Source organism: Taudactylus pleione, unplaced genomic scaffold, assembly GCF_031769625.1.
Source record: "Taudactylus pleione unplaced genomic scaffold, aTauple2 ptg000572l, whole genome shotgun sequence".
NCBI classification, from domain to species: domain Eukaryota; kingdom Metazoa; phylum Chordata; class Amphibia; order Anura; family Myobatrachidae; genus Taudactylus; species Taudactylus pleione.
Window position 1 is genome coordinate 741,886 of NW_028284974.1, and position 7,808 is coordinate 749,693.

Consider the following 7,808-nt stretch of genomic DNA (forward strand, 5'->3'; position numbering starts at 1 on the left):
TATTAAGCACACCATGCTGCCACTCTCCTCACTATTACCCATCACACTATCAGACTTGTATTACGCACACTATTCTGCCCCTCTCCTCACTATTACCCATCACTACATTAGCTATTACCCATCACTACATTAGCCATGTACTACACACACCATACTGTCACTTTCCTCACTATTGCCACTCACACTATCAGTCTTGTATTACATACACAGCATACTGCCCCTTTCCTCACTATTACCAATCACATTATCAGCCCTGAATTACACACACACTATAATGCCCCACTTCTCACTATTACCCATCACACGATCATCCCTGTATTACACACACAGCATACTGCCCCTCTCCTCACTATAACCCATCACACTATCAACCCTGAATTATACACACAGCATACTGCCCCTCTCCTCACTATTACCCATCACACTATCAGACTTGTATTACACACACACTGTACTGCCACTCTCCTCACTATTACCCATCACACTATCAGACTTGAATTACACACTATACTGCCCCTCTCCTATTACCCATCACGCTACCAGCCCTGTATTACACACACCATACTGCCCCTCTCCTCACTATTACCCATCACACTATCAGCCCTGTATTACACACACACCATACTGCCCCTCTCCTCACTATTACCCATCACACGATCAGCTCTGTACTACAAACAACATACTGCCCCTCTCCTCACTACTACCCATCACACTATCAGTCCTGTATTACACATACAGCATACTGCCCCTCTCCTCACTATTACTCATCAATCAGTCCTGTATTACACAAACAGCATTCTGCCTCTCTCCTCACTATTACCATCACACTATCAGCCCTGTATTACACACACATACCATACTGCCCCTCTCCTCACTATTACCCATAACACTATCAGACTTGTATTACACACACAATAGACCGCCCATACACATGCAGCGGCTGCTGGACCCGCAGCAGCCGGATCGATGATGGTCGTTCAGTGTGTATCTCGACCATCATCTACAGATATATCTGCAAATCACTCGATCTGCATATATATCTGTCAGGTGTGTACCCACCTTTATACACAACTGCAGTGGTTCTCAAACTCAATCCTCAAGACCCCACATAGTTCACGTTTTACAGGTCACCCAGCAGGTGGCCCTGCATTACATACACACACCATACTGCCACTCTGCTCACTATTATCCCTCATCCAATCAGACCTGTATTACACACACACACCATACTGCCACTCTATTCACTATTGTCCCTCATACTATCAGCCCTGTATAACACACACAACATACTGCACCCACTCCTAACTATTACCCTTCACACTATAATACACACACCATACTGCCTCTCTCCCCGCTATTAACCTTTCCCTATCAGCCCTATATTAAGCACACCATGCTGCCACTCTCCTCACTATTACCCATCACACTATCAGACTTGTATTACGCACACTATTCTGCCCCTCTCCTCACTATTACCCATCACTCTATCAGCCCTGTACTACACACACCATACTGTCACTTTCCTCACTATTGCCACTCACACTATCAGTCTTGTATTACATACACAGCATACTGCCCCTTTCCTCACTATTACCAATCACATTATCAGCCCTGAATTACACACACACACTATAATGCCCCACTTCTCACTATTACCCATCACACGATCATCCCTGTATTACACACACAGCATACTGCCCCTCTCCTCACTATAACCCATCACACTATCAACCCTGAATTATACACACAGCATACTGCCCCTCTCCTCACTATTACCCATCACACTATCAGACTTGTATTACACACACACTGTACTGCCACTCTCCTCACTATTACCCATCACACTATCAGACTTGAATTACACACTATACTGCCCCTCTCCTATTACCCATCACGCTACCAGCCCTGTATTACACACACCATACTGCCCCTCTCCTCACTATTACCCATCACACTATCAGCCCTGTATTACACACACACCATACTGCCCCTCTCCTCACTATTACCCATCACACGATCAGCTCTGTACTACAAACAACATACTGCCCCTCTCCTCACTACTACCCATCACACTATCAGTCCTGTATTACACATACAGCATACTGCCCCTCTCCTCACTATTACTCATCAATCAGTCCTGTATTACACAAACAGCATTCTGCCTCTCTCCTCACTATTACCATCACACTATCAGCCCTGTATTACACACACATACCATACTGCCCCTCTCCTCACTATTACCCATAACACTATCAGACTTGTATTACACACACAATAGACCGCCCATACACATGCAGCGGCTGCTGGACCCGCAGCAGCTGGATCGATGATGGTCGTTCAGTGTGTATCTCGACCATCATCTACAGATATATCTGCAAATCACTCGATCTGCATATATATCTGTCAGGTGTGTACCCACCTTTATACACAACTGCAGTGGTTCTCAAACTCAATCCTCAAGACCACACATAGTTCACGTTTTACAGGTCACCCAGCAGGTGGCCCTGCATTACATACACACACCATACTGCCACTCTACTCACTATTATCCCTCATCCAATCAGACCTGTATTACACACACACCAACCATACTCCTACTCTATTCACTATTGTCCCTCATACTATCAAGCCCTGTATAACACACACAACATACTGCACCCACTCCTAACTATTACCCTTCACACTATAATACACACACCATACTGCCTCTCTCCCCGCTATTAACCTTTCCCTATCAGCCCTATATTAAGCACACCATGCTGCCACTCTCCTCACTATTACCCATCACACTATCAGACTTGTATTACGCACACTATTCTGCCCCTCTCCTCACTATTACCCATCACTCTATCAGCCCTGTACTACACACACCATACTGTCACTTTCCTCACTATTGCCACTCACACTATCAGTCTTGTATTACATACACAGCATACTGCCCCTTTCCTCACTATTACCAATCACACTATCAGCCCTGAATTACACACACACTATAATGCCCCACTCCTCACTATTACCCATCACACGATCATCCCTGTATTACACACACAGCATACTGTCCCTCTCCTCACTATAACCCATCACACTATCAACCCTGAATTATACACACAGCATACTGCCCCTCTCCTCACTATTACCCATCACACTATCAGACTTGTATTACACACACACTGTACTGCCACTCTCCTCACTATTACCCATCACACTATCAGACTTGTATTACACACACACTGTACTGCCACTCTCCTCACTATTACCCATCACACTATCAGACTTGAATTACACACTATACTGCCCCTCTCCTATTACCCATCACGCTACCAGCCCTGTATTACACACACCATACTGCCTCTCTCCTCACTATTACCCATCAAACTATCAGCTCTGTACTACAAACAACATACTGCCCCTCTCCTCACTACTACCCATCACACTATCAGCCCTGTATTACACATACAGCATACTGCCCCTCTCCTCACTATTACTCATCAATCAGTCCTGTATTACACAAACAGCATTCTGCCTCTCCTCGCTATTACCCATCACACTATCAGTCCTGTATTACACATACAGCATACTGCCCCACTCCTCACTATTACCCATCACACTTTCAGCCCTGTATTACACACACACACTATACTGCCCCACTCCTCTCTATTACCCATAACAATACTGGATTAGAACCTCTATACACACCTTCCTATACCTTCTCATGTCCTGCCTATACCTTCTAAGGATGACGCTAATTTGCGTACGCAGTCACACCATAAATAAAGACTTAGATGTGGAATCTGTGGTTCCAAAGCACAAGTGATATTCAGGTAAAAGTTCAGACAATTACACGCAATTGATCCAGACACAATTTAGGCGCAAAAGGAAATTATACAGACCCAAGTACAGTATACATATGCAGGCGCTTCCGGACCCAGAGATAGGCATCAGCAAGAGACCCCTCGTCATTCAGCATGAAGACTCAGAACCAGTGTTCGTGCACTCATATTTATACCCCCCAGAATATACAGGACAATAGGGAAGTCTGTTGCTGATATCATTGGTTCTCAGGGGTGAAGCATCTGTTACAGCACATTTAACAGGCTGGTTCAAACAGACTCTCCCTGCCTCTAACAGCTGGGGGTCTTCCTCTTCACGCCTCTCGTAGCATCCTAACAGTTGTTTCTAAAATATACATTTTGTTGCTTGTAGGCTCTGCGATCCATAACTCGGGAATGCATGATGCGATCTCCCCACCGATAACACCGGAATACTGTGAAAAGAGTACACATCAGTACAACTCCAAACACGACTGGTTTAGCATGTATAATACCTTAGTTATCAAATCTCTTTATTTCTCAGCATTTAAACTAACTGAACCAACTTAAATCATATACTTTAGAGCTTATTGAACCTTATGTGTGAATATGTAATGTGTGGGTATTCAGGGTTTGAAATAAGGACGCTAGTTAACTTGGGACAGATGCGTGCGCATAAAGCTAATAAAACAGTGGTTTCATACAAAGTCCTATGCATACGCTAATATGCGACTGGTTAACAGCGCAATTGTGTGTATTAATGTGTGTATGAGAAATGGTGAAAGATGCAAACGCATGGTGCTATTAGTATTATCGCCACATGTACTAAAATGTGAGTTTTTCTAAAATGGCGCTTAGGCGGCCATTCGCAAAATGGCGTCTTGCGATCTCATTTGCAAAATGGCATCTTGCGGCCAGTCGCAAGATGGCGTTGCCGCGATTACATTTCAACCTGAACTTGTCTTAGCCAATTATTCAGCTTCGACACCCATCACACGATCATCCCTGTATCACATACACCATACTGCCCCTCTCACTATTATCCATCACACTATCCGCTCTATACTACAAACAGCATACTGCCCCTCACCTCTCTATTACGCATCACACTATCAGCCCTGTATTACACATGCACAATACTGCCCCTCTCCTCACTATTACCCATCACACTATCAGCCCTGTATTACACATACAGCATACTGCCCCTCTCATCACTCAGTCCTGTATTACACATACAGCCTCTCTCATCACTATTACCCATCACACAATCAGTCCTGTATTACACAAACAGCATACTGCCTCTCTCCTCACTATTACCCATCACACTATCAGTCCTGTATTACACATATAGCATACTGCCCCACTCCTCACTATTACCCATCACACTTTCAGCCCTGTATTACACACACACACACTATACTGCCCCACTCCTCTCTATTACCCATCACACGATCAGCCCTGTATCACCTCTCTATTACCCATCACACTATCAGCTGTGTATTACACACACAGCATACTGCCCCTCTCCTCACTATTACCCATAACACTATCAGCCCTGTATTACACATACAGCATACTGCCCCTCTCCTCAAGCTGCATACACACACGATTTTTTGAACGATTATCGTTAAACGAAAATAAATCTTTCACTTTCTGAGTCAAACAATGAACTATAATCATTCATGCGCGTTCATGTTTGTAGTTTATCTATTTATTATTTATTACCAGTTATTTATATAGCGCACACATATTCTGCAGCGCTTTACAGAGAATATTTGGCCATTCACATCAGTCCCTGCCCCAGTGGAGCTTACAATCTATATTCCCTATCACATGCGCACACCCATACACACTAGGGTTAATTTGTGTTGGGGGCCAATTAACCTACCAGTATATTTTTTGGAGTGTGGGAGGAAACCGGAGTACCTGGAGGAAACCCACGCAAGCACAGGGAGAATATACAAACTCCACACAGGTAGGGCCGTGGTGGGAATTGAACCCATGACCTCAGTGCTGTGAGGCAGTAACACTAACCATTACACCGTCTGTGCTGCCCCAGTTCAGTCAGACTTGCGAACTCAACGATTTTCATTAAGGGAATATGCAAAAATCGTTTGTGGTTCAAAAAAATGGTTCATTACACTTTAAAAAATCTGACAGATAATCTGACAGAAAATAGTTCATAAAACCGTTGGTAACAAAATCGTTGTGTGTGTATGCAGCTTAACTATTACCCATTGCCCTGCATTACACACACCATACTGCCCCTCTCCTCACTATTACCCATCACACTATCAGTCCTGTATTACCTCTCTATTACCCATCACACTATCAACCCTGTATTACACACACATACCATACTGCCCCTCTCCTCACTATTACCCATAACACTATCAGACTTGTATTACACACACAATAGACCGCCCATACACATGCAGCGGCTGCTGGACCTGCAGCAGCCGGATCGATGATGGTCGTTCAGTGTGTATCTCGACCATCATCTACAGATATATCTGCAAATCACTTGATCTGCATATATATCTGTCAGGTGTGTACCCACCTTTATACACAACTGCAGTGGTTCTCAAACTCAATCCTCAAGACCCCACATAGTTCACGTTTTACAGGTCACCCAGCAGGTGGCCCTGCATTACATACACACACCATACTGCCACTCTACTCACTATTATCCCTCATCCAATCAGACCTGTATTACACACACACACCATACTGCCACTCTATTCACTATTGTCCCTCATACTATCAGCCCTGTATAACACACACAACATACTGCACCCACTCCTAACTATTACCCTTCACACTATAATACACACACCATACTGCCTCTCTCCCCGCTATTAACCTTTCCCTATCAGCCCTATATTAAGCACACCATGCTGCCACTCTCCTCACTATTACCCATCACACTATCAGACTTGTATTACGCACACTATTCTGCCCCTCTCCTCACTATTACCAATCACTCTATCAGCCCTGTACTACACACACCATACTGTCACTTTCCTCACTATTGCCACTCACACTATCAGTCTTGTATTACATACACAGCATACTGCCCCTTTCCTCACTATTACCAATCACATTATCAGCCCTGAATTACACACACACACTATAATGCCCCACTTCTCACTATTACCCATCACACGATCATCCCTGTATTACACACACAGCATACTGCCCCTCTCCTCACTATAACCCGTCACACTATCAACCCTGAATTTTACACACAGCATACTGCCCCTCTCCTCACTATTACCCATCACACTATCAGACTTGTATTACACACACACTGTACTGCCACTCTCCTCACTATTACCCATCACACTATCAGACTTGAATTACACACTATACTGCCCCTCTCCTATTACCCATCACGCTACCAGCCCTGTATTACACACACCATACTGCCCCTCTCCTCACTATTACCCATCACACTATCAGCCCTGTATTACACACACACCATACTGCCCCTCTCCTCACTATTACCCATCACATGATCAGCTCTGTACTACAAACAACATACTGCCCCTCTCCTCACTACTACCCATCACACTATCAGTCCTGTATTACACATACAGCATACTGCCCCTCTCCTCACTATTACTCATCAATCAGTCCTGTATTACACAAACAGCATTCTGCCTCTCTCCTCACTATTACCATCACACTATCAGCCCTGTATTACACACACATACCATACTGCCCCTCTCCTCACTATTACCCATAACACTATCAGACTTGTATTACACACACAATAGACCGCCCATACACATGCAGCGGCTGCTGGACCCGCAGCAGCCGGATCGATGATGGTCGTTCAGTGTGTATCTCGACCATCATCTACAGATATATCTGCAAATCACTCGATCTGCATATATATCTGTCAGGTGTGTACCCACCTTTATACACAACTGCAGTGGTTCTCAAACTCAATCCTCAAGACCCCACATAGTTCACGTTTTACAGGTCACCCAGCAG